Source organism: Jaculus jaculus, chromosome 6 (genome assembly GCF_020740685.1).
Source record: "Jaculus jaculus isolate mJacJac1 chromosome 6, mJacJac1.mat.Y.cur, whole genome shotgun sequence".
Classification (NCBI taxonomy): domain Eukaryota; kingdom Metazoa; phylum Chordata; class Mammalia; order Rodentia; family Dipodidae; genus Jaculus; species Jaculus jaculus.
The window spans coordinates 159,471,673-159,497,304 of NC_059107.1; the positions used below are offsets into that span (position 1 = coordinate 159,471,673).

Sequence of the window (25,632 nt, forward strand, 5' to 3'; positions counted from 1 at the left end):
TATCAACTTCTGTCCTACACACACACAGGAACACACATATAAGCCATATAAATTGGCTATCATCTATAATTTTTAAAAGAGGGAAGAATATTAAAACGCAGCTACTTTACAACAGCATGGCAATTTCTCACAAAGCTAAGTCTGTCCATCTGATCCAGCAGACCTCTACTTACTTGTTTACCTCAGTAAGTCCAAATACTTATGTAAACACAAAATCTAGTACAGTAAGCTGTGTGTGGTGGCACATGGCTTTAATCCCAGCACTCGGGAGGCAGAGGTAGGAGCAGTGTTGTGAGTTCAAGGCCACCCTGAGACTACATATTGAATTCAAGGTCAGCCTAGGCTAGAGCAAGACCCTACCTCAAAAACCAAAAAAACAAACAAACAAAATTGTGTATTGATGTTTATAGTAGCTCTGCACTTGTCAAAATTGCAAGCAATAAAAATAAATATTAAAATATTTTTTAAAGGGGCTGGAGGGATGGCTTAGTGGTTAAGGCATTTGCCTGTAAAGACAAAGGACCCTGGTTTGAGTCCCCAGGAGCCATATTAGCCAGATGCACAAGGTGGCACATGCATCTGGAGTTTGTTTGCAGTGACTGAAGTCCCTGCCATGCCCATTCTCTCTTTCCCTCTCCCTCTGTCAAATAAATATTAAAAAAAAAAAAAAGATTGCAAGCAACTGAAATGCCTTGTAATAGGAAAATGGATAAACAAATCTGTGCACTGTAGAGTGAAATATTCGCTAGATTTTTAAAAAGTCAAACAAGCCACAAAAAGTTCAGTGATTGCCAAAGATCCAAGAAAGAGGGAAGAATAGGTGTAAAGCACAGGGCACTTGGAGGGTAGCCGATTACTCAGTGTGATTCTGTCACGTGCCTGCAAACCCCAACAGCGGTTACAATAAAGACAGAATTCAAGTTTGAACCATGAACTTTCAAAAAGAGGTACAGAAGCAGATGAACCACACTAGAGTAAGACAGTAAAAGGGAAACGAGCTGCAGTTGGAGATAAAATAGGAACTCTATACTTACTGTTCTTTTTTTGTAAACCTAAAACTGCTCTAATAAATAAAGTATTATAGCCTGATTTTTCTTCAGATAGTATAAATCTTTTGCCTTTTACTAAAAATAAAAGTATTACTTTTAATAAGAACTGTATTACAAAAAAGAACTTACATGAGATAATTCTTCATACCAGTAACAATGAAGTACACAAATTGTGTTGATCAGGATATGGAGAAATTGGAAACTATCTATCAATTATTGGGGGTAAAGTTGTTCACCAGCTATGAAAAGCAAGTTTGATAGTTCCACAGTGTTGAATGTGTGATTTCCACGATCGAGTAATTCCACACCTATGCATACCAAATGTAGGAGAAAATAAATATTCAAACATATATAAATACATATATTTTGAGTAGAACTATTCAAATTAGCCAAAAGGTATAAAACCACTGACAGATAAATGGATAGACTGTGGTATAGAGACATTCAATGCATTATTCAGCCAAAAAAAAAAAAAGAATGAAATATTCACACATGCCACAACGTGGATGAACCTCAAAAGCATATGCTAGGGCTGGAGATGACTCAGCAGTTAAGGCATTTGCCTGCAAAACCAAAGGACCTTGGTTTGATTCCCCAAAACCCACGTAAGCCCGATGCACAAGGTGGCACGTACGTCTGTATCTGCAGTGGATGTAGGCCTTGGTGCAACCATTCTCTGTCTCTGCGTCCTTCCCTTTCTCTCTCTCAAATAAATAAAAAGCATCTGGGGGTGGTGGCGCAAGCCTTTAATCCCAGCACTCAGGAGGTAGAGATAGGAGGATCATCATGAGTGAAGGCCACCCTGAGAACACATAGTGAATTCCAGGTCAGCCTGGACTAGAGTGAGGCTCTACCTCAAACCACCCTCCCCCCCCCCAAAATAAATAGCATATGCTAAACAAATGAAACCAGATCAAAAAGTCATGTATATATTTCATGATTTCATTTCCTTTTTAAAAAATATTTATTTGAGAGAAAAAGGCATAGGGGGGGGGGGAGGGAGGGAGAATGGGCATACCAGGGCCTCCTGCCACTGCAAATGAACTCCAGATTCATGCACCCCTTTGTGCATCTGGCTTACATGGGTCCTGGACAGTCAAACCAGGATCCTTTGGCTTTGCAGGCAAATGCCTTAACTGCTAAGCCATCCCTCCACCCCCTCATGATTCCATTTCTATGAATCAAGTTCAGCCCTTAGATAATAAGAAAAACAATTAGCTGGGCACATGGTGACACAAGTCTTTAATCCCAGTACTTGGGAGGCCAAGGTAGGAGAGTATAGAGGTACACAAGTGAAATCCAGTACCTAAGAGGTTGAGACAGCAGAACCACTCATTAAGACCAGATCATAGTGAGACCTGCCTCAAGACAAGCCAAAAAAGGGAGGTGACACAAGAATTAAAAATTTGAGAATTACAAAATCAAAAGAAATGCTCAGTAATTGTTGGGTTTCAGAGAATAAAGAACATTCTGGTTAGGCCCTCAAGACATGGTTAATGGGCAGAAGACATATAGCATACGTGGGAAGCTGGGAAACGGTGCTGGGGTTGGAGACAGGGGACACTTCCTCCAATAACCCAAGAGGAATGTGGCAAGAGCTGTATCTGGAAAATGTGCTGGCAGTCGTTAGGAAGAGACAAGGCTTGGGCCTGAGAAGGGAAGACCACTTAGGAGGCTCAAACAGTGCTCAGGCAGCTCCTCCTCCTCCATGCCCATCCAAACCGCTTCCCAGTGCTGCAACCGTCAGCAGTTGACTGCTGCCTACAAGGCTACTCAGTGTCCCTGCAAGGCCTCTCTCTTCAAGCCCAGTCTAGAAAGAAAACCTAACAGTCTGTCCTGCCAATCAATAACAAGCCAGTATCATGGAGGGATATAACCTTAAGGTACACACTGTTTACAACAAATGTGAGCTCCTACTGTATGCCAACTCCTACTTCAGGGAACAGGAACAAAGGTGTTTTTATCCTATGGAGCTCCTGTTTTAGTGGAGGAAATGGATAAAAAACAAAAATGTTAGATTAATGCTCTGAAGCATCAGAGGGAGAGAGTACACGGGCATGAGGAGACTGCCCGAGCCTGGGTAGGCAGGAAAGGCCTTTCTCTGCCTAAAGAGAACAGCCAAATGGCATTTTTTTTTAAAACTACATACATATTTTCCATTAGCAGAAACAGGGCTGGAGAGATGGCTTAGTGGTTAAGCTGCTTGCCTGCAAAGCCGAAGGACCTACGTTCAATTCCCCAGGACATACGTAAGCCAGATGCACAGGGTGGCGTGTACCTCTGGAGTTCATTTGCAGTGGCTGGAGGCCCTGGCATGCCCATTCTCTCTCTGCCTCTCTCATATATGTATGTATGTATGTATGTATGTATTTTTTTTTAAAGGAGAAAACAGGTTTTAGAGCCACAGAGAGCTAGGATCTAGCCCTGGATCTATCATTCATGATTGAGTAACCATCCTAAATTGTAGAAGCTCTCTTAAATCTATTTCTTTTACACCAATTTTACAGCTAAGTACTGTCTTTATTATGGGGCTATTTTGAGAGAACTGAATAATGAGTATAAACACTGCCTGGTACTTAGTATGGAATCTATAAGTGCTAACCACTGATTTATTACATTAGTGGCTTAACATGCTGTAGATATTATCTTGCTGCTGTATCTAAAAACGAGATATAATTTAGCGTAAACTGTATGAAGCAAATATGGTCTCCCCTCAATGTCAATGGACAATTGCTTCTAGGATCCCCAGGGACACCAAAATTTGTGGAAGCTCAAGTCCCTTAAATACAATGGTACAATGTTTGTATAACCCACTTAAAAAAAAAAAAAACTTCCCATCCAAATCATAGTATGTAAATATTATCAAAATAAGTTGTAGGATACATTTTTTTAAATTATTTTTTAATCTGTATTTGGTTATATCAGTGGATGTGGAACCCACCACAGGTACAGAGGGCCAAACTGAAAACATCTTGGAAGATATATACAAACAAAGTAACCAGAACCACCTTTATCCACAAGACAGCTCTAGAATCTATTTTGGCCAAAGCACTAGGTTAGCAATCATTAACACATTTTTTTCTTTAGTATATATTTCCATGCATAACTATCCCAATAAAAATAACATTTTCAGCCAGGCGTGGTGGCACATACTTTTAATCCCAGCACTCAGGAGTCAGAGGTAGGATCGCTGTGAGCTTAAGACCACCCTGAGACTCCATAGTGAGTTCCCAGGTCAGCCTGGGCTAGTGTGAAACCCTACCTCAAAAAACGGGGGGGGGGGGGGCGGGGGAAGGTAGGGAGAGACATTTTCACAGACAATTTTAAATCTAGAGTAAAAGTACTGTTGTGGGATTCCTTTTTCACATAATTTAGTAGTTATTTCAGATATTAAAAGGCATATATTTTAGTAAAAGGCAAATAAGCAGGATTAGGTCAACAAATAAGACACTAGGTTATAGAATTCAGTCTTTATTCACTTATAGGTAGGAGACAAAATTTCCATTTTCTATTTTCATATAAGTTAATTTAGGATGAACTAAAGCAGAGAGAAAATATTAGTCCATTCTTCCTCAGGAGCCTATGTCGTTTATTAATTTGCTAATGAAATCAGATATGACTTCTACATGATCAAGGCTGTGACTGTATATTAGCAGACATACTCTTTGAACTGCGATATCGCTGGGTTCCTAGAAAAGAATTTTCTAACGAGCCACTAACTATGGGAAGCTCCTTCAGCAGATATGATGGGCATCATCTGAAAATGATCCAAAAAAATAGAAAAGACAAGAACAGAGACAATGTTTGGTCTGTTGAGATGGCTCAGTGATTAAAGGTGATTGCTTGCAATGCCTGCCTGCCCTGGCTCAATTCCCCAGTATCCACCTAAAGCCAGACAAAGCAGCACATGTGTCTAGAGTTCATCTGCAGCAGTAGGTAGCCCTGGCGTATCCTCCCCTTACAAATAAATAAAAAGACTGAAAAGAAAGCTTCTCTAAAAAGGATTACAAGGGGACTGGGAAGGTGGGTCAGTGTATTTTTTTTCTTTTTAGTGTTTGCAAAGCCTGCTGGCCCACGCTCAATTCCCAAGCCACCCATGTAAGCAGATTTCAAGTGGCATAGGCACTTAGCATTTGTTTGCAGTGGCAAGAGGCCTTGACCTGCCCATACGCACATACAGACAAGTAAGTTTTATGTTTTATTTTATATATATATTCTTTTTCTGTGGTAGGGTCTCACTATACCCCAGGCTGACCTTGACCTCATGGTAATCCTCCTACCTCTGCTTCCCAGTACTACCATACCTGGCATAATTTTTAAAAAATATTTTATTCATTCATTTATTTGACAGAGAAAGGGAGAACAGGTACTCCAGGGCCTCCAGCCACTGCAAACAAAACTCCAGACGTGTGCACCCCCTTGTGCATCTAGCTAATGTGGGTCCTGGGGAATTGAACCTGGGTCCTTTGGCTTTGCAGGCAAACGCCTTAACTGCTAAGCCATCCCTCCAGCCTTAGCGTATTTTTTTTTTTTTTTTTTTTTAGGGCTGGAGAGATGGCTTAGTTAAGGCAATTAATTGCCTGTGAAGCCTAATGACCCAAGTTTTATATCCCAGTACCCATGTAAGCAGATGCACTAGGGGCACATGCATCTGGAATTCGTCTACAGTGGCCAGAGGCCCTAGTGCATACATGCTCTCTCTTTTTCAAATAAATTAAAATAAAATACTTTAAAAAAGTTTTAAATAAACTAAAAGGATATATAAATAAATAAATCCCTTAGCCATTATCATGAGAACTCAATTACAATTAACATCTTCAAGGTTTATCTTACATGTAAGCAGCATGCTTTCTGAAAAATTGAAAGCATCATTTAAAAATATGCATATAAATATTTCTGCTGAAATCATAAAGCCCATTATTTTGATTTTGAAGTAAGTTGATTTTTTAAAATATCCAGTGAATAGTAGACTAAGCTGACACTCTTTCAAAGAGAGCAAATAATAAGCAAGTAGCAAGTTCATGGAATCCCAGCAGTTGGGAGGCAGAGGTAGGAGGACTGCTGTGAGTTCGAGGCCACCCTGAGACTATATAGTAAATTCCAGGTCCGCCTGAGCTAGAGCAAGACCCTACCTCAGAAAAAATAAGAAAAAAAAAAATTCATGGAACCACCTAATTCAGAAAAGCTCCTAAATCCTGAGCCATAGAGAAAGCACGGAAGCACCTACGGTCTATCCCTTTGAGAGGTGGCAGCAAAACTCCACTTCAGTTACTGGTTCACTAGACAAGTATTTGCAATCACTACTACACCCAAATATTGCTCTAGAAGCTGGAAATGTAATGGTGAGCAGTCCTTGTCCTCACACAGCTGTTATGCTTACAGGCAAGTCCTCAGACAGCATCTATATTCTGCTTCTCTACAGGACAAAGGCAAATCTTCACAGAGGTTGTAAATGTACATAGCAAGTTACTCTGCAGCTCATTCAAATGAATACACTCAAGGGCAGAGTTGAGGTCTGCCCAATACCAAGTGCTGGCTCTGCTACTTGGGTAATCTTGGTCAAGTCACTCCATTCTTCCAAGATTCAGTTTGCTCATTAAGAAAATAGAAGAGGGCTGGGCATGGTGGTACACCCTTTTGATACCAGCACGTGGGAGGCAGAGGTAGGAGGATCTCTGTGAGTTTGAGGCCACCCTGAGATTACATAGTGAATTCCAGGTCAGCCTGGGATAGTGTGAAACCCTACCTTGAAAACCAAAAAAAAGAAAATAGAAGAGGACTGGAGAGATGGTTTAGCAGTTAAGGAAGTTGTCTGCAAAGCCTAAGGACCCAGGTTCGATTCCCCACTACCCATGTAAGCCAGATGTACAAGGTGGCTCATGCATCTGGGTTCATCTGCAGTGGCTGGAGGCCCTGATGCACCCATTCTCTCTCTCTGTCTCTTTCTCTCTCAATATGTAAATAAAAAAAATTTTTTTTAAAAATTATTTATTTATTTATTTGAGAGCGACAGACACAGAGAGAAAGACAGATACAGGGAGAGAGAGAGAATGGGCGCGCTAGGGCTTCCAGCCTCTGCAAACGAACTCCAGACGCATGCGCCCCCTTGTGCATCTGGCTAACGTGGGACCTGGGGAACCGAGCCTCGAACCGGGATCCTTAGGCTTCACAGGCAAGCGCTTAACCACTAAGCCATCTCTCCAGCCCGTAAATAAAAATTTTAAAAGATGATAACATTACTTCCTATTTTTCTTAAGAATTAAATGAGATAACATTTGTCAAATTTTAAAAATGTCTAAGTAGGGCTGGAGAGATGGCTTAGTGGTTAAGGTGCTTGCCTGCAAAGTCAAAGGACCTCAGTTTGAGTCCCCAAGACCCACGTAAACCAGATGCATAAGGTGGCACATACAGCTGGAGTTCGTCTGCAGTGGATGGAAGCCCTGGTGCACCCATTCTCTCTCTCTCTCAAGTAAATAAACAAATAAAAACAAAAAACACTAAGTAAAAATTATTTGTTAACCATTACTTAAAGCTTTGGTGACTGAAATTTCCTTGCCTATCTGTTTTGATGTCAAAGCAGGTTAATACCAAAATTTCCTTCAAGAACATTTTATTTAAACCAACTGCTAAGTGTGGTGGTTAAAATCAAATGTCCCCCATAAACTCATAACCTTCCTGCCTCTAGGCAGCCTTCCCCCACCCCCACTTTTTGGCTTGCCCCACGGGAATTCTTGAGGTGCAAGCAAAGTACGTTTCTCAGGCTGACGGAAGATCCTGAGTGGTGCAAGGTCTGGAAGCACACCCCCTTCTCTCCTGGCTTCATGCAGGCTCGAACTGCTTATGTTGGGGGCGGGGGGAGTAGTAAGCTCCCAGTCCTCACTGCAGATGTTTTTAAACTGCCCAGCTCTGGGAAGGTGTGACTCAGCTTCACTTCTCTCACTTTCTCACCAGTGCCCTGCACCCTGGCTTTGGCTACTCCTCGCTCCTCATGACTGCCGCTTTAGTCACCCTGCTCGCCACCTCCGGCGCACACACCGTCTTTCTTTGCACCACCTCCCTCCTCTCTGGGCTTCCCTCCTGCCCTTCAAATGCCACCTGCTTCTCTTACATGCTCACGTCCTTCACTGTGATGTCCTGGCACTTAAGCACTTGTCATTGTTAGCAATAACATAACGCGAGGGTGTCCTTAAAACTACAGATCTTCTGCAGACTGGGCTCTATGTAAGTCTCCATTACTAAGACGAGAGAAAGGACCTGTTCTGCTTTGCTACACACTATTCATTCTCACCATCCCAGGCGTGCGTGCGTGCGCGCTCTCACCCTCCTCCCCCCTGTGTGTGTGTGTGTGTGTGTGTGTGCGTTGGAAAAGTGGCTCAGGAAGAAGTTTATAAAAACAAGGACTAGAAACCCAGTGAGAAATACAACAGTCTGGATAAGGGGATTATACTTGAAGTGGGGGTTACAGATTCAAGATGGAGTTGGGACCTAGTTTAATTCCTAGTTTGTTTTTAGATATAATTTCATATGCTCTAATCAGTTTAGATGAATGCTTATTAAGACCCAGCACATCTCCATTATTCTAGAAACTTATGTCTATTTCCTCAGTAATCCTTTCACCCAAAAAACAACATTAAAGCCAGGCATAGTAGCACGGGCCTGTAATCCTAGCCCATGGGAGATGGAAGATCAGAAGTTCAATGCCAGCCTCAGTTACACAGCAAGTTTGAGGCCAGCCTGGGATCCATGAAACTCTAACTCTTAAAAAAAAAAAAAAAAAGGCCAGATGGCTCAGCAGACAAGGCATTTGCTTGCCAAGCCTGAGGACCCAGTTTGATTCCCCAGTACCCACTTAAAGCCAGATACACAAGTTGACACATGCATATGGAGTTTTTTTTTGCAGTGACTAGAGGCCCAAGTATGCCCATTCTCTCTCTCACACACACAAAATAAAAATTATTTTTTTGTTTTGTTATGTTTTTCAAGGCAGGGTCTAGCTCAGGCTGACCTGGAATTCTCTATGTAGTCTCAGGGTGGCCTCGAACTCACGGCGCTCCTCCTACCTCTGCCTCCTGAGTGCTGGGATTAAAGGCATGCGCCACCACGTCCAGCTTAAAAAGTATTTTTACAAAGGCAACATTAACCCAATTCTTAGTATTATGGGTTAGTGTTGTCGTTTTCTGTCTGGCTTCTCACTCAGCATAAAATTTGGAATTAATCTTTATTACAGGTCTCAGTAGCCTGTTCATTGTTGCTGGTGAGCAGCCTTCCATTATATGTATATACTAGTTTGTTTATTCTGCTGATGGACGCCTGGACTTTTCCAGTGTTTGGTTATTATGAGTACAACTGCTGTGAGCATTCTGGTATAAGGCTTAGCTCTAGGCATTTTTCATTTCTTCTGAATACCTAAAATCAAACTGCTGGGTCATAGGTTATATATGGTCAACGTTTAAAGAAACTGGCAGGTTTCCAAAGTGGTTACATCATTTTATACTGCCACCCACAGTATAGAGTTCCAACTGTCTGAATCCTGGGTATACACAGAAACTACTCATGTGACAACCAAATTCACTTTCTTTTAGTTCTGTAAACATACTTCTTGCTATTTTTTTTTTAAAAAAATAACAACTTTGCAGATATACGCCAGGAACACTTTTTCTTCTCAACTCAATCCCTTATGGCTGCTTGTGCCATGGTTGTCTATTCATTTAGCAAACACCCTGAAGTAAGGCAGGGCTAGCTGGGATTCTGGATAGAGGAATAGCATATAAAAAAAGCTTGACACCTTCAAGGGACTGAAGAAGAGTGAATGTAACTAGAAAAAAAAAAAGCAGAAAAAGCAATCAGAGGTAGTAGAAGCCAAAGTTGTCTGGGGGCTTTATGGGCCACCACAAGGAATCTGGGTTCCCCTTCAGGGTGCTATGGGGAACTACTAAAAGATTTAATCAGGATAGACAGATGACTCGTATGCTCTGGGCAAGGTAGACTAGAGACAGACATAAGTAGAAATGCGGAAGGCAAGCTAACAGGCCCCGGAACTGTTCTAGTAGGAGAGGAGGGTGGCACTGAGGGCAGTGAGAGACGGTTCTGGTAGGAGAGGAGGGTGGCACTGAGGGCAGTGAGAGACGGTTCTGGTAGGAGAGGAGGGTGGCACTGTGGGCAGTGAGAGACGGACTGAAGAAAGAGTCATTCGAAGACATCTGTAGTGGTGTAGCCACTAACAAGTTTTTCGTGCTCTGCTAAATAATCCCCCACCCGTGCTCATGCAGGCCACCCTGATTAAATTCAATGGAGCGGGCACACATGCACACACGCGCGCACACACACAGCAGAGAGAGAGACAGACATCAAAACAGAAAGTGATCGAGGCGGGAAGGAGTTCAGTGGAAGGGACACAGAGAAGGAAGACAAAGAGAAGGTAATGGGAGGAAAGCATGATCAAAATAGATTATATAGATGTATAAAGCTGTTGATTAAAAAAGAAGCATCACTATAGAACCACATTATAGAAATAATACTGACAGTAACTTGAAGATCAGTTAATTATAGTGAGAGAAAAAGAAATCTGACTTGAGAAACTGGGTAGCCCCACTTAGGAAGAAAGGAAAAGAGCTTTTATTTAGTTTTAGACTTAGGAAGTTCAAGACACTGGTGAGAATCCCAAACAACTGTATCAAACAGGAATTGGAGGAGCCAAGACACCTAGCTAAAGATGTCAGTGAGAGCCAGGTGTGTGGCATACATCTTTAATTCCAGCATTTAACAGGCAGAGGCAGGAGGACAGCGGAGAGTTTGAGGCCACTCAGAGACTATGTAGTGAACTCCAGGTCAGCCTGGCTAGAGTGAGACCCTACCTTGAAAAACCATGTACTTTCCTAATTCTTTCATCAGCAGCCCTGAGGAAATTATATCTCCATTTCACAGATGAAAAGACTATGGTTAAAAAATACCCAGACACTGGTAAGAAGTGATGCACTTAGGATGAGGTATACATGTCCTTCCCGTGCTCTGCTGAGCCTAAACAAGGACTGTCTACAGCAAGCATGCTTTCCCATACTACTGCCACAGGGACACAAACTCTCGCCATTAACTAGCCTGTCACAGCATTAAGAGAAACGCCTGGGGAGTAGGGCTCCGTGCTGGAATTGCAGACATGTGCCACGATACTCAAGATTCCTACCTCTTAATGGGAACCGCATAGTCTCTAGATCCCCAACATAACGCTTCAAAGAAGTCCTTCTAATCATAGGTGAAGCCAGACTCCCCTGAGACTGAAGTATGAGAGTAAAAGAACTTAGGCCCTCTGGGACTTTAAATCTTTTGAATCTAGAACCCGAGGCCTAACTGAACAACTAATGCTAAACATGACAAAGGAAGCCTTTCTCTGCATCATCCGCAGACCAAGACAAACAGGATGAGAAGCCACAGGACCCAAGAAGCCAACCCTATACAACCTGGTACAAAGTCACAATGACATGGTTTTCTGTCTTTTCTTTAAATCTGATTCTATCAGAACCCAAGAGGCTTCCTCCGCTGTCAACACGCCGTGTTCAGAGGTGAGGGCAGGAGTGCTATGGAAAGGACCCTGGCCTGGAGGGCAAAGCGCAGGGGCCTACTCCCTTTTGTGTTGTTGCTGTTTTGTTTTTGATTTTTCCTGGTGGGGTCTCACTATAGTCCAGGCTGACCTGGAATTCACTCTGTAGTCTCAGGGTGGCCTTGCACTCACTGTGATCCTCCTACATCTGCCTCCCCAGTGCTGGGATTAAAGGTGTGCGCCACCATGCCCAACCACGGTCTTACTGCTGATTCTGTGAGTTGAATGCTGTGACTGCTGGACATCAATACCTTTCATTTGTTCCTGGACATACAGCCAAAGGGTTGGTTAGACTACATGATTTCTTCCGGCTCTGAAATTCTACAGTCGCATGGAGAGGAAAGGAGAAGGGAGGCTGAATGCTAGCTGGGATGGACTGAGGATGGACTCTCTCGTAGCTGTGGTTAACAGAGCCTGTCTCATACTACTGCTCCATACAGAGCCTCTTCTTAGAGTCACCTTTGACTCCCTCGACTGCTCCCCATTCCTGTTCCACTCAGTCTCTTGGGATCTGTTACTGAAGCAAACTTAGCAAATGCCCTACATACAGACAGACATATTAGCTACTGGGGCAACTATTTTTTTTTTTTTCTCCCCAAGGTAGGGTCTTACTCTGGCTCAGGCTGACCTGGAATTCAATATGAGTCTCAGGGTAGCCTCGAACTCACAACTCATGGTGATTCTCCTACCTCTGCCTCCTGAGTGATGGATTCAAGGTGTGCACCACCACACCTAGCTAAGGGGCAACTATATTTACTGCAGCATGCACATGCAAGGTTTCATCTGAAGCCTTAACAAAAATCAACAAATACCCCCAAATCCCCCAAAGTACAAACATCAATATACCAAAGGATACAGTCTACATTGCCTAACACTCAACAATAAGACCTCTTTGCCTTTTATTGTTCTTATGGTTGGTTTTTTTTCCCAAAGTCTTACTCTGTACCGCAGACTGGCCTTGAAATGTGTGGCAATCTTCTTGCCTTGACCTTGTGAATGCTAGGGATACAGACATAGGTGCCATAGCTGAATGCCTTTGCATTCTTTACCAAGAGAAGTAAAAATAAGCAGACATTTCTCCTTAGCCTGTACAAGTGTGATGGTTAGTCTTTGGTCATCAGCTTGGCAGGATTTAGAATCACCATGGAAATAAATCTCTTGGTGTGTCTGTTAAGGATTTCCGAGACGAGGACCACTAACTGTGGGCAGTGCTGCTGCACAGGCTGGAGGAAGGCAGCTGAGCGGCTGGTGGTCAATGCACTGGTCTACTTCCACCCTGCTGACGTGCTGTGTGAGCCAGCTTCCTGCCGCTGCCAGGGTGGCCTCTCCCCTCTGGAACTGTAAGCTGAAGTAAACCCACTGCCTTCCAGAAGCTGCTCCTGGTCAGGTATTTGCTTACTGTAACTAATACAAGGCACCAGTAATGACCTCCCAAGCTCTTCTGACTAATCTCTATTCACAATGTATAAAGGCAGAGAGAACACTTCAACCAGCCCACTTCCATCCTCTGAATAAACATCCAAAGATTCAGGGTTAAAGCAAATTACTTGATTTAATGTTATTACCATTCATCCCACAGATCAAATTTGACTGCCCTGCTGGCAGAAAAGTCTTCAGAACTGGGAACATCTTTGAGACCACTCTGACGTAGGCTTCTTTCTTTTCTTGCTATATAACTCAGCCTGGCCTCACAATCTTCTTGGCTCTGCTGCCTGAGTGCTGAGATTATAGGCATTTGCCACTGTGCCCAACTAACAGCTAGTATTATCACCCGACATTCTTGTTTGTTTCCTGTTTACAGTCTGTGTCCAGAGCTAGATCCTTCTCTATCTGGCCCACTACTCCATCCCCCACACTAAGAGCAGCCAATACACACCAGTTCATGCAAATTAAAACACATACCCACATTCAGAGATGTGATGTTCCAACAAGGAAACCATGCTCCTACCATGATGATATTCAAACACTCCAAGAAATTTCCTCCCTTTCCTATAGAACAGCTTACATGTGTACAATGCAACAAGGAGTTTCCCCAGTAGCTAATGTTTTCTCTTAATTCCACACACAAAAAAATTGTCAGCTAACAGGCCACAGACATTATTAGCAACCCAGGTTATGCAGTCTTCCTGTGGGTCTTGTGCATCACTGAAGCTAGCATAGCCCTAATGTAGAAAACTGATTTGTGACTGTCATCACGAGACTTTTCAGTCACACTGCAGGTGCTATGAACATTACAAGACTCTCAAGAGGGCTGCAGACGCAGCTCAGTGGTAGAGTACCTGCCCAGCATGCCCAACATTTCAGTCCCTAGTACCTCCCCCATCAAAAAACTTTCAAGAGCCTAATCATCAAAATCTACCCTCAAGAGGAAGTGTGTTTAAGGCATACTGGGTAAAGTACTGTCTTTCACAAACATGTCAACTGAGTTCCACTTTATGTGCTGTATCACTCTTTCAGCTCAAGACAGAATGGCAGACCTGGGCATGAGCGAGAAACCTCTCATAGATTAAATCTCAGGTGCAGCGGCAAAACTGGTCAGACATGGGCAAACTGCAAGTCTAGAAACCCCCCTCCCCAGGGGGCACAAAGGTAGAAGCATTATAAAAATCTTGCTTTCCAGTACTTCACCCAAGTCCAGACTTCAGATTCTTCACAGCATTTTAACAAGGGGGCAGGGGAGCATAAACAGGCGGCAGGGCCTTATCACTAGCTGATCTGCAGCTCATGTGGGTGGCAAGCTCCACAGGACCTAGTAGTACAGGCTCTGGAGTCAGGAAGAGGGTTACTACAGTCAAGCGCTGCCACTCACTAGCTCTATGTACTCTGATGAAAAAGAAAGACGACTTAACTCAGGTCTGCTGTGTGGACATTTTAAGACAATTTAGAATGCACAGGCCAAAGCAAAAAAGAAAAAAAATCATACACACACGTTAGCGTCCTTCTCTTAACTCCAAGAAGAGAAGGTGGAACTTAATAAAAGTTCAATTCTAACTTCTTAGTCAAAATAGGCCACTTTAACTACATTCCATTTCATTATACAGAATTAAGAAAAAGTATATTGCTAAAATGTAATGACATCTAAAAGCCAAGTCTTCTAACATTTTACCAATTTAGTGTACACACACACACAAATCACTTCAGTAAAGTTTTTAACAATTTTTCCTCATAAATTATAAGACAAGCAAATATACAAATGGGTGTGATAGATGCTTTCAATTTGAGCAACTAGGGTTTTTTTTTTTTTTTTTTGGTTGGTTTGTTTGTAATCCCACACTCAACAAGGCCATAATGTCAAATCCCAACAGAACTGCTTATTTTGGAAAATCCCAAGTAACTCATCTGTGCAGTCACATCAAAGTGTCTACTTATATGATAGGCCTGATGTTGACAAAAGAAAACTTTCATCAACACATTTCCAAGGTCAAGCACATCCCTCCTTTCAAGACTTTTTGACACTGTGCAGACTGAATAAAAATGTGGTCTAAGACTTGTGATCTAGACATGGTGGCACACACTTGTAACCCTAGTACTCAAGAGGCAGCAGCAGGAAGATCACTGCCTTTGAGTCCAGCCAGGACTACAGTGCAAACTTTGTCTCCAAAAATAAATAAATAAAGGACAGTACACCACTTCAGACACATGGCCCCTAAGCATTACAAGACTAAAAATTTAAGACAAACAAAACCAAATTCTGAGGTTGGTCTACAAGTATTTACCAGTCAAAAGCATGGCCTACAGCTCTCACACACCATAAAATCAGTGAAACTAATTGGGGTTCTTTCCAGCATCTGCTAAGAGGCATCCTGATACCATTAAGGAATAAATCGGGGATGCAAATAATTAGTGCACCCTGAGGTGACAGTTAATTCCACTAGCCTACTTCACAGGAGATATTGGGGAATTCTACTTCATCCTTACACAGAACACTGAAGTTGGAAATGTGTTGTTTTTCAAAGCCAAATCGTTCAATGCGCAAGAAGTTGCCAATGGTCAAAATGAGAACACAGAACAACGTGTGTGTGTGTGTGGGGGGGGATCAATGGCAGTCTAGCACATTGGAAAATGGGCTACTGGGAGGATAGGTAAATTACTCAGGGCTACAGTTTATTTGATGGCAAAGCTGGAAGTAGATTCCCGTTCTCCTAGGTAGGAATTTGGTGCAGTTTTCCCCACCCGCCTTCCCATATAATGTTTTATAAAACTCTTCACTAAGACTGTTAACATACGGGTCCAATTATCATTCAAAGATCAGCCTGTTAGATAATAGCTCAAAAATTCCATCCATTTTACAACACTTACCAGAGCCATCTAATCGCCGGGGGACGGAGCAAGAAGGCAGAGTATTTTGGAGAAAACCCTAATTTTAATCCATCCCCTAGGGGCAAACAAGACTAGACTACAGACTACCAGCACTAGTGTCCCCACCCACAAACCGAGGGAATCCTCAGCACCACTCCCCGCCCCCAAATTCCACTCCCACCCCGGTGCACGCGCGTGCACACACATACACGCACGCACACACACACACTGCACTGCACTTCCCGCCGCAGCCTGGATCGGCAACTCTCCAGGAACCATCAGCTTCCCTGCAAAGGAGGGAAGAGCGGCTCTGGCACTCCGCAGAGTCGGCGGGATGGCACACCGCGCGGGGCGGGGCGGGGCGGGGCGCCCCGCACAGGAAGTGTATCCTGCGCCCCGAGCTCGCGCCCGCACGCCCAGCGGGTACCTGTCCTCCCCGGCGCGCGCGCGCGCGGGCGGCCGCCGCGTCCACATGGCTTCAGGTGTGGTGGCAAGACGAGACGCGGGAGCCGGTGCCGGCCGCGGCCCGGCGCGCTCCAGCTCCCGGGCGCCCCGGCGCGGTTCCCCTACCGCGCGGCTCCTCCCCGCCCGCGCCAAGCCCGGCCCTCCGCCGCCGCCGCGCTGGCCTCCGCCTCCTCCGAGCCCGCAGCGTCGAGGCCGGCAGCGCCGCAGGTCCCCGCGGGGCTTTCGCCGGGGGATCGGGGCAGTGCGCACGGATCCCCCGCTGCCCCGGGCTCACGTCCGCTCACCCCCGCCGCCTTTGCACACTCCCAGGGCCGCAAGGAGCAGGTACCTCCCTCCCCTGCCGGGAGCCCCGAGACCGGGACGGGCGCCCAAGCCCTCCCGGTCGGGTGGCCTGAGCCCGGACGCCAGGCCCGGGGCCTCCTGCCCCTCGAGCCTTCCGGACTCGCGGGCCGGCGCCGTCTCTCGCTCGGCGCTCCCAGGTCGAGCCGGGGCCGGGACCTCGGCTTCCAGCCCGGCCCCGGTCCCCTCGGGCTGCCCCCTCTCCTCAGGCCCCGGGCGGCGGTTACCTGCGGGAGCCCCCCGCCCCGTCCCTCGGCCTCCGTCGGGGGCGGCGGCGACGAGCGGCGCCGAGCCGGGTGGGGGTGGGGGTGGCTCCGCCGCCTCCAGCTCGGACGCCCCGGCCGACGGCGGGCCGGGGCCCAGCGGCCTCTCGAGGCTCGCTCCGGCCCGCGCGCGCTCGCTCGCTCGTCCGCTCGCTCCCAGGTCAGGCGCGCCTCAGGGCGGGCTCCCCCGGCGGAGGCCGCGGCCGCCTGGCTGGGGCCGAAGGCGGCTCGGCTCCGGGTTTTTTCTCTCCATTCTCCCAGCACACAGGAAATAACAGAGCGTCAGGTGACGGCGCGCGGCCAATGGGGCGGCTCGGGCCCGCGGCGCGCGGGAGGGAGGGGCGGGCGCGCGGCGGGGCGGGGCCGGGGGCGGGGCGCGCGCTGGGGGCGGGGCCGGGGCGCGCGCGCGCGCGTGCCCACCCGCGTGCGGCGGCGTCGAGGCCCGGCACGTTCCCGGGGCGCCTCCCGGGCGGAGGGGGAGCAGTTCCGGGGATTGGCGGCCCGGGTCGTGCGGGTGGTCGTCCCCCCCCCCCCCATTCTCCGTCGAGTCTCGGTGGTGCCCGAGTGCTCCCCGGGCCCTCCGCCCCGGCCGACTTACGGAGAGCCTCAAGCCAACTTTTCCCGGGACTTCGTGGTCCCAGACATCCTCACTGGCATCTCTGCGGCTCCCTGAGCCGAGGGTCACCGCCTCCCAACCACCTGTGTCGTCGCGGTGACGCCTGCTTGCTTACCCAAGTTCCGTGCTGGGCCGGCCCGATTCTCTGGCTACCCCGGTGCCCCACGGGCCCAGGCAGTCTCGGAGCCTCTTGAGTCCTCAGGCCTACCCAGCTCACTTGGGAAACAGGCTCCTCGAATGCCAGGGCGCCTGCGGTGGCCCTGACAACCTGCGCTCTTTGACTGGCGGGACCCGGGGCTCAGAACTGATGTAGAGATTTGCAGTGCCACGCCTCGGCCCCTCCCTTTGCCCTGTGTCCATAGAGCGGAGGACCTGACCTCACTCTCACGTTAAAAAAAAAAAGAAAAAGAAAGGGAAAAAAGGCTCTCCTTAGGACTACCACTGGGTAGGTGATGGCGGTGTGTGATTGCTCTGCTCTGGAAGTGAGGCCACTCAGGGTAGTGTTGAGTATCCTGCCTCCCACTCACCCAGTGACCTTCCCACTTTTGGTCTCGGTGTCCCATTGATCCCGGAGGGGGAAGACTCTCCTCACATTGTAAAGTAGGCCCACATCTTTCCTAGAGGTTAGACTACGTTGCCATCCTGAAGCAACCCAACCTGAAAGTAAATTCGAATTAGAAAAGTGCTTTGAGCCTAAGCTGAAGAAAGCCAGGTATTTGACTACGTTTGTGCATATTTGGGGTCTGTAGCTCCCTGAGGCCTGGCTTTTACCCTTTGACCTTTCACCCTGCCTAGCCAGAGCAGCTAATGCCTTGCCTCCGGCCATCCAGAGAGGATCTGAGAATCCCAGGCAGGACCTGAGGTGGTTCTGGGCTCCCTAGCAGGAGGATGTGGTAGAGAGGGCGGTGATTTCTTCTGGCTTTGGGCCCATCTCACTAGACTGGGGGGCTGGCTCCAATGCAGGTCAGGACTATTCCTGGGGATTTGATTCCCCAGCACCTCCTGCATGCCAGGCAAGGTGCCAAGCTCTTCCGGGGCAGAGCTGAGCAGGCTGCAAGGCCCTGCCCTCTGGCTGTTTCCATTGTTCTGCTGTGAGTTTCGTTTTCAAATTCTCAGGCATCCTAAAGCATTTGAAAGACCAGAGTGTTCCTTCAGCTTGTGTCAAGGCTGCAGAGAGAAAGATGAGAGGAACTGTACTGCTGACACACCCATGATTTCTAGACAAAAAAGAAAGAAGAAAGATAGAATGTAGGTGCTCTTCCTGAAGACTGGGTGTTGGAGACAGCCTCAGCTTCTTGAGCCAATTCATGAAGGAGAGGTAGAGACCCGTGTCCTCAGTCTCCCGTCCCATCATTCCTCCCTCAGGAGGAGGGAGCGCTGTGGGAACCAGCCTCAGTCCACAGGAAGAGAATGCACACAGATCACTGCATCCAGGTCCTTGACGCTGCAGCCTCCTTTCCTGAGTCCGACCCTATAGCCCCTCCCCACCCTTTCAGACCCTAAGGGGACATTGCCCAGCTGTCCTCCACCTGGAAAATTCCCCAGATCTTGGGCCAGACCAGCTGGGCCCTCTTAATGCCCTGGTGACCTGCCACTCTCCTCTTTAGTGCTGTTTGGAGGAAAAGCACTCACCAGTGTTGAGTCATGGCTGATATGAGTGTGCTCGTGCTTGGTGGTTATGGACAAGTCCTTTCATCTCTCTGAATGTCTACAGCTGTAAAATGGAGGGAGATAGCCCTGCCTTGTTTATAGGTATAGTGGGGAATCGAAAGAGATCTGCATAGGGCTGAAGAGATGGCTTAGTGGTTAAGGTGCTTGCCTCTGAAGCTTAAGGACCCAGGTTCGATTCTCTACGTCCATGTAAGCCAGATGCACAGGGTGGCACATGCGTCTGGAGTTCGTTTGCAGTGGCTAGAGGCCCTGGCACACCCATTCTCTCTATCTCATTCCTTCTCTCTCTGTCTCTAATAAATAAATAAAAATCTAAAAATAAAAAAAAGATCTGCATACAGTACCAGGCATGTACTAACTCTAGCCACACAGCCAGGCACAGTGGTGCATGTCTGTAATACCAGCACTCAGGAGGCTCATGTAGAATCACTGATTTTGAGGCCAACCCGTGCCATATAGTGAGTGCCAGCTAGCCAGGGTTATGTGGTGAGACACTGTCTCAAAGAACAAACAAAAATGAAAACACTACTACAATTCTATGATGTGGACATAATTTAACAACTGAGCAGATCAAAGCACAGAGAAACCATTAATACCTAAAGCCTGAGCTCAACAACTGGGACCCCACCTCCCCCACCCCCTTTTTATTTTTTATTTCATTATGTAGCCTGGGTTGGCCTCAAGCTTATGATCTTCCTGTCTCAGCCTCCCAAATGCCAGGAGGGATCACAACCCTGGGCATCATTACCAGCTTGCCCCAACCTCTTTTGACTACCCATTGTCTCAAATGTGTGGGTCCTATTTTTCTTCTCATGCTTTGTGCTCTTTTAACCTAGTCCTCTCCAAAATACTTACTGAACTGAATGAGTGTGCAGAAGCAAAATTAATCCTTTCTCTCCTCCTTTGGCTCAGAGATGGCTTTTGGAAACCTGGTGTCACTCCTTTCATTACAAACTCCTCTGCCCTCCTTCAGGCCCCTGGGCCACTCTGGGATTACAAATGGAGCCTTCTGCCTCTAGGTCACTGATTCCGCTACCATCTGTCAGCATGGATTGATTGAGGAGACTGGCCCTGCTTGGCAGATCAGTGACTTGTGAGAAGTGAGCCAGGGTGCCTTCAGCTGCAGGCTGTTGTCCTTCCTTTCACTGGCTGGCTCTGGAGTATGCAAACCTCTCTCACCTTTATCCTCCAACAAGCCCCAGCTCTCCTTCCTCTTGGGAGGGGCCACCTGCTAATGACTCCAGCATACCAATAGGGAAGCTTGGAGTCCTTGCTCACAGGCCTAGGGCTTCACCTTCGTTCTTCCAAGAGGCAGTTTACAAAAGTCTCGGGGTGACCGAGTGAGAAATGCCCCCAGCATCCTCCTGTGCCCGCCCCACGCCAGGTACTTTCCCTGGGCAAAGTGTAGGGCTGCTGGCCCCACCCAGGCACACAGGGGTGGCTTGATGTTTTGTGAGCATGCCCTCAACCCGCAGGAGCACCTGCTGTCTGTGATCTCTGCGCCCAGGACATTCTTTCACAGGGAAGGCTGGAAAGCTGGGGGTGGGATATCCCGACAGAGGGCTGGGAGTACCAAGAATCAGGATGGAGGCAAGTGCTGCTGCTGAGCGCAGGAGAGCTGTGCCCAGGGCAGGGAGAGGACAAAAGTGTGGGACCCTGCAGAGCTTCGTATCTGGGGTGTGTTTGCCTTGAATTTGTTTCTTGGTCTCGTAGCAGCCTCTGCACTTCAGCTTGCCCCACCAGGATCAAAGTCATGACGCCCACGGTTCAGCTGGACCGCCTACGACTATGTCCATCACTCCCACGTAACTATGAGCCTTTTCAGGACAGTGACATTTCTGCTTCCTTTGGGGTCTAGCATCCTACACACAGTAGGGCAGCATGTCCACTAAAGTATGTAGCCCAGTGAACACCGAGCCTACTATGAACCAGGCATCTGGCAGACATCCCTTTGTTACCTCATTTAATGTCCGCACCAACCTGCTGAGGTTGATGTTGACATCACACTTTACAGATGGGGCCTCTGAGGTGTGGGGAGTTTAAGTGACTTGTCCAGAGTCGGGCAGCTTGAAAGAAACTGTGCTGAGATTTGAGCTTCAGCCCTCAGAGACTTGGCGCTTAACTAAGCAAGCCTCCCAGCACCTGGCAGCCCCTGGAAAGATGGGGATGGCCAGAGCTAGTGGGTCCAGAAGTCTGCAGGCAGACAGGGAAAGAGCTTAGAGGAAGGATAGTGGATTCAACAGGGTCAACAGCAGCATCTTCCCACATTTGATGTCTTTAGTCCCTAGAGACAGTCTGGGGGGGCCTCAGTCACTCAGACCCCATGCTGGAAAGGTCCTGGCCTGCACTGAAAGCAGTGGCCATTGTACATCAACACACACGTCTTCCCGCGGGTGAGCGGGGAGGACATCCAAGAGGAAGTCAAGAAACTGGAGGACCCTGTGGTACCAGGGGAGCGTCGCTTTCCACCCAGCTTGATACTGCCTCTCCTGGATGACCTAGCCCTGGGCAGTCACTGGCATGGTGGTACCAACACAGGTCAATGAGCTGGGGCCAGCCTGGTCTCATCAGCAAATGGCCTTGGGTCTCATTTTTTCTCTTATTGGGATGGTTGGGGTGGGGAGTGATCTGTCTGCCTCCAGGGAGTGGAGACCCTTCTCTGGGTGATGCTCTTCACTCCTCAGTGCAAGTGCGGGGGGTAGAGATTGTCGCCCTCACTGTGCAGGGCAGGAAGTAAGTGCACAGAGAGGTTCAGCTCAGCCCAAGTGAGGCAGAATTGATAATGAAGCCCAGCTTCCTGGCTTCACAGCCTCCACCAAGTCACTCAGAGCACTGCAGAGTTAACCATGAAATGATCTAACTATAGTACTGACGCTCTACTCACATCACCTGCATTAACTCAGCTAATCCTCACAGCAAACCTATCAAGTGGATGCTGTTCTTCATTTTGAAATGAGGAAACTGAGTCACCGAGCAGCGAGGAGGAGTCAGAGGTGGAATCCAAGCCCAGGCGAGGGGGCTGCGGAGCCCCTGCCTTGCTTCATCATGAGATAACAACGGGAGGGTCCTTCCCATCGGGATTATTTCTGCTTGAAAGCTCAAGACTTTTAGCCACATCATTGTCTGGGCACCACAGGAAGGCAGTGCCACATGCTGAGGCATGCTGGGAAAAGACTTTGTTCCATCCTGTTTTGTTGACATGCTCTTCATTTTTAAGCCTGAAACCCAGGCTTCCTGCTAAGAATTCAAACAGTGGAGAAAAACGCAGCCATGATAACGGCCACTACTTCCTGAGCCTCCACTGTTCCTGAGCTGGAGGCTCTGTGCGTGTGCGCGTGGGTCGCTTTAACCTCTGCCTTCACAAGGCCAGATCGTAGCTGAAGACACACAAAGTTGCTAGGAAGATGCCCACAAGTGCACGGGTGCTATATCATGGGTCCAAAGGGTGCCCTTGGGCCCTTGCCCCAAATTCACTCTTGACCCCAGCAGCTGCCTCCCCAAGAAGACTCTTAAGGGCATCTCCCGCACTGGGCATAAAGGTAGCATTGCTCTGCTCACGTTCCAGCCAGGCTCGCTGGATGCGGCCGTCTCACCAAGGGGCGCTAAGAAACAAGACTACTGATGCTCCCTGCAGTCCGCCTCCCGCTCGAGGGACTCAGGAATAGCTGCCAGGACATGTGAGGAATCCTCGCTGCCACTCCGCATTCTGCCTGGTAGCTGTGGAGGACAACTGCCAGCGCACACACGTGCGTGTGAGGCTGTGGGGCCAGGCAGCAGCAGCAGCAGCGCCTTCCTCAACTTAAATCAGTCCTCAGCTGTAGCCTCCGTCCCCAGGCTGCCTTATCCCTGCAGTGACTTGTTCACAATCCCACGTGGGCTCTGCCCTGGCTCACTTACCGCTGGGTACCAAGTGGCTGCAGAACTCAAGTGTATTCCTATCTTCCTGCATGCAGAGCCCTCATTTGGCTGAGCTTGCTCTGCCAACCTTCACTCCCATGCTTCACTCTGTCTCTGCCAAACCAAGCCACTTTTGTTCCTGTCCTGAGTCTGCCTCTTCCCAGAGGTGCAGATGCCCCCTCCTCTTCCCAGAGGCTGAAGTTACACCTTCCTCTTTCAGTTGTAAGTGAAACGCCACCCCTTCCACAAACTCTGTCTTAACACTCATTCAGTCAACACTGATGAGCCTTTATCATATACCAGGTATTAAGCTATTATTGTCTTCTGTTGTTATGGTGTTTGTGGTTCCATTTTGAGGTTGGAGGAGAGTCCTGGGAAGAGGTATCGCATGGCAAAGACCAGAAGGCAGGAGGAAGCAAGGAGCTTTCTAAAAGGGAGAGGAAGCAGCGCTGTGTGCACGCAGGGGAAAGCTGGAACAGAAGACGCAGGTCACAGAAAGCTTGGGACTTCAGCCCAGAGCAGGAGAAGCCACAGATCTTGAGCAGAGGTCACAGGCCAATATTCATATATTTATGTATATTTTTTTTTTGAAGTAGGGTCTTGCTTTCTAGCCCAGACTGACCTGGAATTCATTATGTGGTCTCAAGGTGGCCTCGAACTCACAGTGATCCTCCTACCTCTGCCTCCCGCGTGCTGGGATTAAAGGCGTGCACCACCTGCCTGGCCAGTATTCGTTTCTTGTCCACCTTTCCAGTGGCTCTGTGACCGAGCCTCTTCTGAGAAGCTGAAGCCCTGTGTCAGGTCCCCCTGGTCCTCACAGGTAATTTCTTACATCCTTCTTCCTGGAGTGAGCTCTTGAGGGCAGAACTGACCTCCAATCATGTGGCCTTATCCCCATTTTCTGACCCTGTGCCCAGCATGAGGAGCTGTCCAGAAACCTCTGTACAGTGAACTAGGAGGCTGCCTGTCTCCTGGAGGGGCAAGGCTGCCTGGGGGCCCTTCCCTATCCTCTCCAAGTTAGAGTTCAAGGATTTCAGTGAGGCCTCAACTCAGGGAGCCTTTGAGCACAGGCTGGCAGTACATTAACGTCCACACCGAATCGGCATCGTGTGACTGCACAGGAGCTGCCCGTGGTCATCTTGTGAAGGACCAGAAACAACGCAACAGCTCCCAGCGGTCAAGTGCTTTTGTTTACAAAGCTCATTCACACAAGCAATCTTAGCGCGCCAACCTTCCGACTGGATTCAGTGACTGCCCTGATTTCAGAGAAGGACCGGCCTGGAAGAAGGGTCCCTAGGAAGCCTTAGTAACAAAGCCAGGACCGGCGCCTGGCTGAAGTTCAGGCTCCTTGTTGTCCTGGAGGGTTGAGAGACTTTCCAGGCTTTTTTTTTTTTTTTTTTTTTTACAATCGTTTGCAAGTGACATATTGTATCAGAATGTCAGTCACACCAGCAGTGGGAGCCAGCACACCAATTCTCAGACGCTTGCCCCCCCCCTCCACTCTATGTCAAGATCCACAATACTGCCTTCGAGCCCCAAGCCTGGCAACGCAGATAGGGCAAGGAGAAGGCTCCCCAGGCTCGGTCCTGACATACAGCAGTGCTCTCTGTCAACACTGTGTGGACAGAGGCATCCGAGCTGATCTGAGAGCAGAAGAAAGCAGCCCTGCCACCCTCGTGTGCATGGCCCAGCCTCTTCCGGTGCTAACGTCACTGTCAACGGTGCCGTGAGGTGAGGACAGTGCTGAGTCCTACTGAGAAGTGTAGAGACAAAGGCCAAAAGAACTTAACCCAAGACTGCTAGCTAGTAAAGCGACAGGGATCATACTTGAGCCAATGCATCGCCTCTAAGAAACCTCGCACACGTGATGGTGGGCTACAACACCTTGGGCAGAGGGCACCAATGATCTTGAAGGGCCACAGCCACGTGGAGGGCCCCTTCTCCCCAACATCTGAAGATCCCTGCTCCCCCTTGTCAGTCTAATCCCTGCAGCAAGTAAGAGCACACGTGCATAGTAACAACCTGGTCCCAAGTTTTGGGTCTCCCCCATCTCCTCTGTGCTGTCTCTACCCTCCCGCCATTATAACCCGCCTCCAGTCCTCTCTGGAAGTAGATGGTATATAAGAACCTCTAGCCAGACCTGTGAGCTCTGGGACCCTCAGCACTTCATCCCCAGTCCCAGGAAATGAATACCACCACCACGGAAGGCTGCCACACACGCGAGCTTCCCTGGTGCCCTCACGACGTTATCGCTCACTCAGAGCCAGTAGGCTCAGCAAAGTGCAGCAGGTGCACGGAACAGCGGAGCACTGCCGAGGGGAAGAGGGAGAACAAATACTGCTGAGGTCCTCCATGGCAGTCAGCCACCTACCGCCAGCAGGATAACCCCCCCCACACACACACACACACGCAATCCAACTACGTGACAGGGCACTGGGC

At 48.1% G+C, this 25,632-nt stretch overlaps 1 protein-coding gene across 3 annotated transcripts in view; it reads right to left on the reverse strand.

The window, feature by feature from the left end:
- The window catches only part of Tcf20 (transcription factor 20), a 154,535-nt gene that overhangs the window by 68,692 nt on the left and 60,211 nt on the right, over positions 1 to 25,632 (reverse strand). The window contains exon 1 of one of the 3 annotated variants that reach the window (XM_045151412.1): positions 16,974 to 17,023. The exons of the other annotated variants lie outside the window; for them this stretch is intronic. The gene's annotated coding sequence lies outside the window, so the exon portion shown is untranslated. Of the gene's footprint in view, positions 1 to 16,973; positions 17,024 to 25,632 lie in introns of those variants that run through there. 3 annotated transcript variants of the gene reach the window in all.